At 44.3% G+C, this 13,424-nt stretch overlaps 1 protein-coding gene across 1 annotated transcript in view; it reads left to right on the forward strand.

The window, feature by feature from the left end:
- Positions 1–13,424, forward strand: part of BCL2 (BCL2 apoptosis regulator) — a 95,448-nt gene that overhangs the window by 50,691 nt on the left and 31,333 nt on the right. The window lies entirely within an intron of this gene.

Consider the following 13,424-nt stretch of genomic DNA (forward strand, 5'->3'; position numbering starts at 1 on the left):
TAAAACACTATTACAAGTCCAGGTAGACAACGTCTGTTCCTCTGCATCGTCCACCAACACTATAGCCCCATAACAGAATGTCCTGGTTTCGAGGAATAGATACTTTTGGTCACATCCTGTATTGCAACCCAAGACACAGAAGGTCACCAGATTTGTCGTGCATGATTTCCCTTTGTGAAGCCACATTGGCTGTTACCAACCACCTCTTTATTTTCCATGTGCCTCAGTCTAGTTTCCAGGAGAACCTGCTCCATGATCAGGCATAGGAAGACATCTCCATGGTCTGTTCTGTTGTCCCATTCCATGAACCTTGCCTTTTTCTCCCTCAGGACAGAAGCTACTTCGCCAAATACTTTTTTGTAGCTGCACAGCTATGGATACCAGCTTTGGATACCAACACAAGGGCTATTCATGCTTCTCCACTGGAAAAATGGAGTGAGCCTGAAGTGTCCCTGCCAACCTGGCAGTGCTGGTGGTTACACTGGTTGATCCTGGGACGTATTATGAAGCCCAGACAAGCAGTAGCTTGTGGAGCTCACTGCTCCCTGCCAAGGGTTAAGTGGGCATTTTAAAAGTGTGTTTCTGAATCGGGATGCTTGCTTGTTTTGGAGACTGATTTATTTCCTCCTGTACATGTTTGGGATCAGTGCACTTGTTTCCTCTAACCTCTGATGCCTCTGTGGTCTCTTTGGACTGCAGCTCTGTGAGGAAGGGACTCTTAGTTTTCTGAGAAGCTGGCAGAGTAAGGCTTCTTGGCATTGCCATAGCCCAGAAGATCAATAATAATAAATAATGGAGACATTTCAGATGCCTTAAATCAAACAGTCATATGGAAAAAGAGTTTGTGTTCCCCATGGCTATAATGTGTATGCCTTATAGGTGACTCAGGAGATTGTGTTAGGAGTCCAAATGCTAGAAGTGCATCTCAAAATCCTTGCTTTTGGATGGCAGAAGCTGGGGAGTGGAGGTGGAGGTGGGATTTAAGCCCCTTAATTCTATATAAATATAGCTCTGTGGTTTAATGTGCAGAGCAGTACTCTGTGGTTTATCATTTACTGAGAACTATGCTTTTCTAAGAAAATGCTCTCTTCCTGGTGCATATCTAAGCCAAGGCCTTTGCTGTCATTTCGTAAACTGTAAGGATTGCTCTTTAGAAAAGCTGTTTGGTAGCAATAAGGGCAAACAACTGCCCGATTCACTCTGCAGGTGAGTTTAACAGAAATCATATTGACTAAAGCTAGTCTGAGCAAGACAGCAGTGTTGCATTTGAGTATTTGCCAAGAAAAACCTGTAAGTTCCTAAAACTGGCTACATGGACAAGGGATTAGCCTGTCCTTCCAAGTCTGTAAATAAGGTCCTCAGACACTTTTTCCACTTGGGAACATGAACACTGACTGTTTATGTTTTTTAAATAAAAAATTGAAAAGTCCTATGATTTTGTAGATAGCAAAAAGTCAGCTTTGCAGTTGCTACCAGCATGTGGGTAATTTGATGTTCTTTTCTAATCAGGAATGTGTTGTGATACTGCTGTTCCTTGCAGTGAAAGGTCACTGCATTTTTAATTTCTATTCACTGTTTGTATTTTTCCAATAAATCATACCCTCTGATAAACCAAATGACTCGAACTGTGGAGCAAATGAAACTTTGAAACAAACCCTTTCCTGTCACACTTGTATGGATCCTGAATTTAGACAAAAAGGTGCCTTTTCAGTGAAGTAAACAGCTATTGGGAGGCAGGCTAGGTTAGGAAAATAAAGGGTGCACTCTTTATAGCTATGTGACTTTGAGCTGCCGGAGTATTTTGTGGTGCTTGTTTGTAAGCACGGATATTTAGTTTCAGAATTACTACAGCACCTGAGTAGCTGACAACCCAAGCTGTTATGACTACATCCACAGTGCAGAAATAAATCCAAGTACAAGGTGCAAAAAGTATAACGATATTTATGATGCTGATAAAAAGCATCATCTGCTCTATCTGTTCAGGAAAGACCAAAACCACTGCTTTGTTGCTGGGTTTTGTGCAATGCAACTCCCATAAAATGCTTCCATATAATGGATTATTGGTAGAGGGTCCTTTATTCTCTTTTCTTTCCTCTGTCCCTTCCTGAAAGAGAAAAGCAATTTGACTTTTATAGCTAAGGGCTTGCTTGTTTTCAAGTAATGGGTATTGAGCTGGTGGAAAACTGGAACGAGGCGGGATTGAATCAGACTCAGAACTTAGTTTTTGTCTCTACTGGGTTGCGCAGCGGGACAGAGCTTGGGTGCGGGAGGGATTGCGTCCAGGCTGGAGCTCCCTGGCTCTGAGCTGCTTGGCTTCACCTCTCCCTGTCATTCCCCTGCCGCTTAGGGAAATATTTCCATTTGTTCTCTCCAGGTACTTTATGGCAGTGCGACGTGGCCAGAGAACGCAGTGCTCCCTCTGTGAGAGAGGCAGGACGTATGTCCTTTATTTCAGTTGCTCGCTGCTTCTGGTGTTGAGCAGGCAGTCTCAGTTCTGGCATTTCTGAACTTTGGAGTATTTGCCTTTGCAAGTTTAGGGTTCGTTTGGCTGGAGAGGGCTTTTTTGGATGTCCTGTTGCTGTAACTTATGGATAATTTTTTCCCTTAATGAAAAGAAGAGGAAAAGAGAAGACATACGCTTTGTTTTGCAGATTCATCTGAGACACAAAGGGTGCGTTGTTCTGACTTTCCCAGCATGCTGGTAAATTTTTTATATTGGCAAAAAGGACCTGGACCTCAGAAGTCCTGAACACTTCTGGTTTCCCATACAAGAGCTGGGGCCTGCAGTGTGAGCCAGAACAAAGTCTGGGAGCTGTGGTCGGCAGAGTGAGCGTGCGTGGGCAGCCTGTGAGACAGAGAGTTTTTTGGGGTGGCAGGGGAGCTTCCCAGGATCGCTTCCCCTCTCTCCTGAGCATTGCTGCCCACTAGGCAATTGGATAGAGCTTTATAGGAAATACTTGAGGCTCTGCAAACACCATTTGCCAGCATCTGACTTTCTCTGCAGTGCTGTATATGTTCCCAGCAAAGCTGCCTGCCTCACCTCACGTGCTGCAGCACTAGGCATGGTGCTGCTAAGCCTGGCTCTAAAGCTGTCAGGAAGATGCCTGGCTCTGATTTAATGTCCCAGACCCCATGCATACATCACGAACCAGATTGGTGCAGCAGAGAGCTGCCTCCATGAGTCGGTGGGAAATCTGCCTTGCAGCCAGAAATCCTAGTAACTTTGCGGGGGGTCACAAGAGATCTGGAAGGATCCAAGCAGCTGAGCACAGCTGTGCTCAGGTTAGGTGGGGTTGAGCTCCTTTGCAGCACTGACCCTCAGCTAATAAGGCCTAAGACAGGAGAATCAGACAAAGGTGGCCCAAATATTATGTTCATTTTCTCCTTGCAGTTTTGTTTTTGTTTTTGTTTTTGTTTTTTTTTCCTGGAAGCTGAAATTATTCCCTGAAGCAAGAGGTGTAATTTAAAACAGAACAATTGTGAGTGCATGGATGCATCACTGGAGTTCAGAGGCAGCCTCCCACATCTGATGGGCAAAAGACTGTAAGAAAGAAAAAGATTGTAACTGCGATTCACTTACAGGAGGGAAGGGCCCCATCCTCACTTATGGGGTTTGTTTCCTTGATCAGAGGCATCTGGTTAAACTGCTGCTTTGCACTTTACCTGTTGTTCGAAGTTACAGAGGGAAGAAAACCTCTCCAAAGAAGATGCACAGCAGAGCTCACTGGTGTTTAACCCTGTATGTCAGTCATATATTACAAGAGAAGAGCAAAGGAATATACTTGACTTCCTCTGGTGGGGTGTTTTCATACACTTTGTGCTCATTCAGAGGAACAGCTTGCTTTTTAGTTTTATGTGGAACCAACTTTACCATGAAATGTTTCACCTACATCCTTCCTCTCTTGCTCTGAGGTACACCCCTGCAGACTTAGGATTAGGACTTTGGCTGCAGCAGCAGGAACATTGCAGGCTTGCCCTGGAACCTATCCTGTCTCTGCTTTCTGCAGGAGCCCCTGAGAGGAGAGCCTCACTTTTGCCTCCCATGGGAAATGCTGACTGGGCCATTGGAGCTAGCAAGGCCTGGGATGCCTCTGCCTGCTCCCCCTGTTTCCCCAGGGCCACTGTGATTCCTTGTCCCTACCCACTGCCCCAGGAGGTATGACATAGGTTCTTCTGGTCCCCTCCTGCCCCACCTCATGAACCCAAACAGAGGTATCTCCATCAAGGCACAGGGACCGCCGAGAGCCGGGTAAGGGCTGGGGCGGAGGTAACCATAGATGGCTCTGATTCATTTGGCTTCCTGTCTCTCTCTAAGAAAAGGATGTAAATAGCCAGAATCAGGGGATTCCAGTGAAAAGAGCAGGCGGGTGCTGTGCTGTGCCAGCTGTCGTGCTCGGCCTCACGGAAAGCCGGTAGTGGTGAAAGCTGGGGTTCTCAGAAGAGGGGGAGGCGCGGGCTGCTGCTGCGCCGCATCACCCCATCGCATCACAGAGGCTTCCTGAGACACACTAGATCGTGGAAGGAAGAACCTCTGCAGCGCCTGTGTTCTCGCCCCTGACTGCAGGAGGGGTCACTCTCGCAGCCAGGCAGGCATCCCTGTGTTTTGGCCAGCCTCCGGCACAGGCGAGGTCCCAAAGGATTGATGGCTGTAACTGCGGTGACATTTTTTCATGGGAACTTCATGTCTTGGGGCCACTGGCAGGGTAACATGGCAAGCTTTGTGTCCATACTTGGTGCTCATACCCATGCCCATGAGTGTTGAACGACTGCCTCCTTATAGAAACACAGACTGTCATCACCAGTGTTTCTGTGTTGCCAATGCAATAGCAAATTGCAATGATTCTACAGAGAGAGGCTCACACACCGGCATTATGCTACCATAGGGAGGCTGATATCACTCTGGTCTTGAGGGCATTTCTGGGTGGTATCCTGAGCCCAGCTGTGCCTGAGACACTGGGCAGTGACGTGGTGAGCTCCATACTCCCAGCTCATGTCACACACCAACCTCACAGTCATCAGCTGGCTAAAGACACACCACCAGTAGTGCCTTTATCTGTCTGACTCCATAGCCCTTCTTCCCATTGCTGTTTCCTTGCAGTCAGAAGGAGAATGCTGAGGAGGCAATCCAAGCAAAGATGGCACAGAGGGGTTTCAGTTTTATAGCAGATGGGACAGGGTTTTTAATACAGCTTTTTTTATTTAGAAGTAGCTGCATATATAAGTGGCACTCAACTCATTTATCTTCTATTTTCTGTACCATAACACTAAAAATTGTCTTTGTCAATGGTGAAGTTAAAGGCAGGAGAAGGTGAGAAACACAGTGCTTTTTACAAGGAGCAATAACCTAATACAAAATATATTCAAGGCACAGGAAACAAAACAGGGGCAGGTAAGGATGAACTAGCTACATCTTCTAAGTGAGCGCTGTGGGGATGCTTCAAGGTTACAGATAAACCTGTTCACCCATAATGAAATAATCAATGCAACAGATACTAGCAAATCCCCTCCAAAATTTCACATACAGATTGGTTATTTAGGAATACATTTGCTAGTAGCAGATAAAGTTAATGGATTTGATCTCTTTTTCTCACCATCTTATCTTCACTTCCCTGCCAGTGAAGTCCTTCCCCTTTCAGAGTGCTCAAAATTGATTCTGCTGCCTTCCTGTAAGAAATTCAAGCTCCACGTGTGTTTAATTAGATATTGGATAACCTGCATTGTTGTATTACAAATATCTAGGCCAAAAGTCTAGAAAAACTAATCAGTCTTAGGTCAAAGAGCAATAGTTCCAATTTTAAGCCAAATGAAGTGATAAAAGGTATGGAGAAACACACTTGAAAAATCTAGGAAAATTGTTAAAAAACCCCTAAATTAAGTAAACCCTGTTGCTTTTATCTATTTTTTGTTTACATAAAGTAACAAACATGTGAAATTGTCTTTCTCAAAGACACATGAAAATGAATAATTTTTACAAGAGGTTCTTTTACATTCTCTTCTTGCTGTTCTACAGGACATTTTAGATACAAAAGGTAAATCCTAATTGCAAAAGCAAAGGATAAAGAAATTATTTTCCTTTAAATGCTCTGGCTGATTTTTGAAGAAAGGAAAGGAAGCACAGTGTGCACAGGTGTAAAGGGACTGCTCCAGCGATAATGCAGCATTTCTGTGGGCTAAGGTACCACACTGGGAGTGTGGGGATCTGCAGCTTGCTGCTACCCCAGTGATGGACAGTGGGACAGTCAGGGTTTGGAAGCAGCAGTGGTATCTTTACAACATTCCTACCCCAGTGGATGGTGGTGGGCAACAGATGCACTTTTGGGCAGCCATTCTTTGTTGCCATTCATGCTGGATCTCACAATAGTTCCTGGGTGAGGACATCTGCTGCTCCATCATAGGGATTGTTCCTCCTTCTGCCTTAACAAATTCGCTGTGAGATGTGAAAACACTACAGCAGGAGGGGCTTACTGCATTTTCTCCTCAGGATATTCAAACCCACAGTGTTGAGTTTGAAATGAAGTGAAATAGTGGGCTGCAATCTTTCGGGCTGGGAGAGGAATGATCCCCAGTCTTCCCATATCCCTGCAGACTGGGGTGAGCCCAGACCCCCTGGATTAGATCAGAGAAGTAGTTTTGGAAGGAAGAGGAAAGCACAGGCCTCTGGGTTATATTTTTTTTCTTTGAAGGAAAGTAAGTGCTTCCAAATGTAAGTGTCTGAATTCCCTGAGGACAGAGGCATTGCTCTACAATCCCGAGTTAACCCCACACTTTGGCCTTGGGGTGAGGGCATGGTTTGTCTCCCACATTTTCTCTGGTTTAGCTCATTGCTTAGCTAGCTGATTTTCACTAAGTCTTTTCCTAAATGTTTGAATCTCCCTCTGCTCCAAGCAGAGAAACCCCAGCCCTGCACATGGGTTTGGCCAGACGCAATGGCCAGCAGCTTGCAAGGCTTGAGGCTGTCATGAATAAGCTTCTCCCAGGGCAAGGTGGGTAGTCGTGTAGTGCCAGGGACTCACAAGAAAGCCTGTGGCTTTGGCACCCTCTGCTTGGATATGTGAAGGTGTCCTTAGCTGAAAGAAATCTTTCACAGGATCTCCATGCCACAGGATTTTGTTTTACTAGCTGCAGGCCCAGTGCAACCTGTGCCTTGTCCACAGCTGATAAACCCTGAAGTTAACTGCAAAACCTTCCAGCATTCAGATGCTGAAATAACTGACTCTTTCCCCCTGCCCACCCTAAGATTCCAGCAGCCCAATGGGAGTACCCTTCCTCCAGTAACACCCACCAGGCTCTCCCCACCCTGCAGAGCTGTCACTGTTGACAGTGGCTGAACTCTCTTGCCTTTGATTTTTTCCCTTTGGATGTTCCCAAAGGGGCTCAGGGCTAATGACAGACACTCTGGTGGCCATAAGCATCCTTATCTGCTGATCCAAGAGCTCTCTTGCCATGTATACATGTATGCTCCTTAAGAACTTGTGGTCTCCTTTCACTGCAAAGGCTCAGTGAGTCAGCAAAGTTCCTTGGAGTGCTCATGTGCCTTCACAAAAAGCTTTGTAAATACCGGACTTTGTTTTTGCAAAACAGCCAAGTAAAAGTTATCTGTTTATGATGTGATACCTGCAGTTGTATCTAAATACTTCGCAGCTTGCATTTGTTAGGGCTGGCACAATTCCTCCGCCACCAGACCAACCTCAGTGCAGCTCTGCATGTCTTTTTGCTTTGAGATGAAGAGCAGATCTTACATTGCCACCTGCAACCTGACTGGGAAATGAGCTTACTAGAGGGTAGTTAAACTTCTGAGCTGTGGGAAAGAGTCTCCTGAGATCTTGCAGAGATTAGGGGCCCAGTGGCTATTAACTCACCTGGTCTACTTGCCTGTGTGTCATGCATAAGTTTCACCTCCACTTTCATTTGCTAAGCCTGAAATATTTTATATTGCAGTGTTTGGAGCCACAAATGGAGGGGAAAATGAAGTATTACCAGATGGGCCCAGAAATATATTCCAGATGATCAGTGCAGGTGATGGATCATAGTGATAGGCTTGTCTCCCAGATAATTTTTGTCATTCTATCTTGAGCTTTCGCATGTGTCTCCAGTCTGTGGAACCTTTTCAAACCATGCTGTGCCATTCCTGTGTGGGGCTGTGATGTGCAGGTTCCACGCTATCTATGGGCCTGGAAATACCAGAGCAAGTCAGCATAGACCAACACAACATGGCACCGTGCTGTGTTACCCCAGCAGTCTCATGCATGGCTCCCAAATGTGGTGCTTCCCCATGGGTAAGACTTTCATTCACCTTTCACTGGCTTGGGACCATAGAAAAGGCATTCATCTTGTGATTGATTGATGATCTTGTGGTTGATTTCTAAATCCCTTACTAACTGGATATGTATTTTTGGTTTCCCCCCATGTTTTATATTTGTGTTAACACTGTGTTGCATGTTCTTTAGTATAAATGCCCTTCTATCTAAACTAGTAGTTTTAGGCTTTTTTGGTCATGAACTTGCCTGTGGAATTGTGTCTGTGTTTTTATAAAACCGTATCTTGGCCAATTATTACTGTTAATTTCTGTTGACCATCATTTATGCTAGTATGTCAAGTTTGGAGATACTGACACATTGAAATTTATTTCATACATTTCTGTGGTTGATGGTTGAGTCTACTTGATCCTAATATGATCATCATTATGCTACCTGCTAATTCTTCAATCTGTAAACTTTTTTCTATCTGAATGAGGTCAGTACACATCTCAAGTGTGCCAGTTGCATGACTGTCTAAGATATTTTTTGAATGACCACATGAGATCTCCAGCAAATATCTCTGAGGCTGAAGTCACCAATGATGGTAATTCCTCTCTCTATGCATTACAAACAGATGGTTGAGGAGATGTTCCATTCACTGGTAAAATTTGTTCTGTAACAGATGCCTGCCAGCTGCCATTCCCTGCCCTGCTGCATGATTTTATAGAGCTAACGAGATTAAGAAACTGTTGAAATTGATTTTTGCTTCTAAATACAGCTGATCTGATTCTGAAAATGCAGGGAGGGCTCTGTCTCAGGTGGTGCAAGCTGGCGCAACTCCAGTGAAAAGTCAGTGGAGCTGAACCACTCCACATCAGCCACAGTGCTGCCTCGAAGAGCAGCTTTCTTAAACGAAAGCGTCGGCATTGAGAAACCAACAACAGAAAGACGTTTCCCAAGTAGAACAACAGCACAAAAGTGGGACAGAGGGAAAGTTTGGGGCAGTTAAAAAAGCTACCCTTTGCTCACAGCAGCAATTCAAGACTGCTGATACATTTTGAAAAATGCCTTTCATTGGAAACTCCAGTGAAACATCAGATAGCTCGTTGCTCAGCCTCAGTGTTATGGCAGGAGGTTGTTTTGCAACCTTCGAACTTGCTTGCTCATGAATCAACACTTCCCACCTGTAGCCACTGGAGCTGAAGCCACAAAACCTCCCAGGCTGAAATCCTTCTGCTGATAAAAATCTAGATTGAACTCAGCATGAAGCTGTGGAAAAATGCAGATGTGTATTTTGAGAGTCCATGGTCGGGCTTTGAACAATCAGATGAGTATTAAGAGAAAAAAAATGCAGTAGTTTAAAAATAACAGATCTACTGCATGGCAGCCATAAAAGGAAATTTTGAGGAAAGGAGCAGAAAATCATGCCAGACAAATGCATTAGCAACAGCGGTTGATATGGCATGTACTAATGACAAAATATATATCCCTTTTCTCTCCAAAATAGATGAGAGAACCTTACTCTGGGATCAGCCAGAGCACTGTTTAAACCCTGTTAGTATAACATTTACCACATCTTCTTACCACTGCAGGCTTTTGCGGAACACTGCTGCTGTTGCTTATGCCTCTAGAAAAAATTTAAACTCAGGTCAAAGCCGTAAGCAGTTCTTAATTGAACAATCCAACTTAAAGCATTACAGGCTGTTTGAAAACCTCTGCGACCTGACAGATTTGAATACTGAAAAACATGACATCAGAATGACCTTTCCTTCTGTACTGTTCTCACAGCTCCTTTCTTCTCAGCAGATATTTGAATCTCTCCTTTCTTCCTAGTCTTAGTGCCTGGTACGCTGAGTTTGCTCCATCCATCCATCCATCCATCCATCCATCCATCCATCCATCCATCCATCCATCCATCCATCCATCCATCCATCCATCCCACTAGGACCTCTAGTTGCAGGGTCATTTATTCCTTCTCCTCTGTTTTGTAAAGAGATGGTGAGACAGCACTGGGTCTCAGCAACATCCCCCAACTATCCAGACACTGCCGTGGGCTTCCCAAGCACTCTCATTCCCACAGAACAGAACTCTGAGGTCTCTTGTGGTTTGAGATAACTGACAAAAGAGTTTGGGCCTGCCATCACCACCCCGCAAACCCAGCCCATCTTAAATCATGGCCTGCTGCCTACATCAGAAGTCCTTTGTGAAGAGCACAGTTGCTCCTCTGTAACTGTTCTACATGGAGCAGGTCATCAGCTGCTTATAAGCTTTCCTTCTTTTTTTTTTTTTTCACTCAAAAAACCCCCACAGTATGAAGTAATGTTAGAAATAAATAATCTCTCATCCTTCTCCCCTAATTATGGAAAGAGAAGCCTTGTTAGGCTACATGTGATTTTCTGTGTCAACTCCTCATCTGGGAGTTCAAGTGGGTTTCCTACAAGTTACAGCAATTTCATTCAGCAAAATCTGAAATTAAACACTTTATTTTCTGTGAATCCACAGGATGATCTTTGAATTACTGAGCTTTTCTCAAGGTGACTTTGAAAGCCATTTCCCTTGCCCCAGCAATGAGATCCCTGTGCACAGTGTACAGCTGTGATAATCCCTGGAGAGTTTTGTCCAAGCCAAGAAATTAAGAGCCCTGTCTAATGGGGTCACTGACTGCTAATGAAGTTGCACGTTCATAAACTACAGCTACAGTTCTCAAGGGAAACTCCCTGTCATCCCTGCTTCGGGAGATGCAGTTTGTCTGTGTCACAGGAGCTCGTAGGACCTGTGAGAGCTGCTGGAGGCAATCTGCTGTGTGGACTTTATTTTTAACCCCACCTCCCCAATCCTTATGCAGGTTCTTCTTTCATTCCCAAATTGAATTGAACAGAGTTTTAATTTTGGTGCCTGTGTCAATTTGTCAGCAGTAGTCAAACAAGAGAGGAGTTATTCAGGATTTTTCCTCCTGTGGAGGATCAAACAACAAATCTGTATAAGGAATTCCTGATGGAGAAGCCTAAAAGGAAGATTATGAATTTTCAAAGCCGCAGCCTTGTAAACCAAGTGTCTCTGCAGACATCATGGAACAAGAGCTCATTAGGAGTAATCATCTAAAACCTGACTGAAATCTCTGTAGCTTTTCTGACTTACACCAGATGAAGATCTGATCCATTCACCTAGTTTTAAGTCCAGACACACGTTCTTGTGGTGGAGACAATTTCCTCTGCTTACTGTAACCATTGCTCTGCACTGTGACAAGTAAATGTTTTTTGGGCTTTGCAGGACTCAGCAAGAGCTTATAGCACTTGTCTTTATGGCATTTGTTTTGCTATACATGATGTCTATTTTGGTGGGTTTGCTGGTGCTTTATGTGATGTTCAATATCAATCATTTCTGAAACACAAGTGTGACATCTCGGGAAAAATAACTTCTACTCGCTCAGTACTAATCTATCATGTTGATTTTATTTCCGTCACAGCATACCAAGAGCAAACAACTTCCTACTACTTTGTGCTTTTCAGCTAAATGCCTTTTCCAAAAGGTTAGTGAAACGCTTGTGTCATGGAAAAAACAGAATCCAGCTACGCAGAAAATAAAGAGGTGCAGTGGATCAGGCTTAATTGAGCACTTAACAGGCTCAGACTAGCCTGAGCTTACATTAACTGAACCACTGAACTCATCCAAGCTGAACAGATGCAGAGCATTCAGACTGTGCAGTTAAGGTACACTTTAGCATGGGGTTCTTTGTCTGCAGGTAGTAGCACGGGGCAGGGGAGAGAGGCATTTTGCACCTGCACAGGGCATGCTGCTCTCAGGGTCTTTGTGTATGATATCCCCCTCTGCCTCTCTCAAGATGCAGCTACGGTTGTTCCTTGTGCTTTTGTTTGTTTGTTTGTTGTTCTCAAATCTTTGTCCTGTGAAAGAGGTGTTGAGGCATGTTTCCAGGATTGCAGGTGGCTTGGAGGCAGAAGGGCTAGTGGATGACTTTGTCCTTTCTACAAGACCTTCTCTCTTACACCCTCTGATGTCTCACTAGTTTGATGCTACGTCTTCCTTTCTAAGGAGCCGGTGTCTCAGTCAGTGTGGGAATTGCCCCATGAATCCCCACCTGACTGGAAACAGTGCTTCTCAAGCTGAAAATAGTGCTTCTCAAGCTGAGAGTTAGTTTTTGCTAACTAGACACTGTCACAGCTGTTGGTCATTCTGCTGTACTTTCTGCGAGACTTTATTTTTGAGCTGGGGGAAAAAACCCAGCCCTGTGCATGCTGTTAGCTCAGACAGGTGATAATGTCTTAGGCCTGTCTTAGGTGATCAAAAATACAGTTTGTATCATTACTATGCCTGCAGATAATTTAGGATTCATTAAAGCAGGCAAATGTTGAGAGGGGAAAAGTGCATGATTGCAGTTTAACATCGTGGTATTACAGCATCCCTGGCTCTAGCAAGCACATCAGGAACATTGTAGCTCAGCATTTTCTGGATTGTAGGGATCTATCTGTTGGCTTAGGCTTTGCAAAAATATAAGTGGTATTTACAATTGCACTTGGCAACGAGCTGCTTTTTTCTGATACAAATCCAAATGCTAGGGTTATAATTATGCTGAATGTTGCATCCTGCAATCTGGAAGCATAAGCAACATGCATTGGTCTGGTCTTCACAAAGAAATTGTTGAGGGCTGCAGTGGCCATCCTTGAGGAATCTTCCCATGGCCCTGAATTATGTAGTAAGCCCACATCTATGTAATCTCCTCTTGATACTGTTTCATTTTGCTTGCAATAACTGTATTAGACACTGCTGCAGATTGACTCTGCATGCTGGTCCAGACATAAGATGTGGGATTCATCATCTTCCAGGGACTAATTTTAAATACTTAAAACAAAATGAAAAACCTTCAATAGGGAAGAGATGCACTTGAAAAATAGATGCTCTTGTGTAGCGTAGTCTTCCAGGTTATGTCATACTCCTTGTAGTGATCAAGGGAGAGAACTGACCTTGATTCTTGCGAGTTGTAGCATTACGCAAGTCTTTTTTTTTGTAAGGCCTGATCTTGACAGTGATCTGTGTATATGCATACCAGATCAAGCCAGAGCAAAGCCACATAGGCAGCCAACACCTAGAGACCTAAAAAAATATTACATCAGTGCTCACAGTGACTGAGAGGGGTTGCCTAAATTTGGGGCTGGCATGGGTAAGATGAGA

This window comes from Catharus ustulatus, chromosome 1, assembly GCF_009819885.2.
Source record: "Catharus ustulatus isolate bCatUst1 chromosome 1, bCatUst1.pri.v2, whole genome shotgun sequence".
Classification (NCBI taxonomy): domain Eukaryota; kingdom Metazoa; phylum Chordata; class Aves; order Passeriformes; family Turdidae; genus Catharus; species Catharus ustulatus.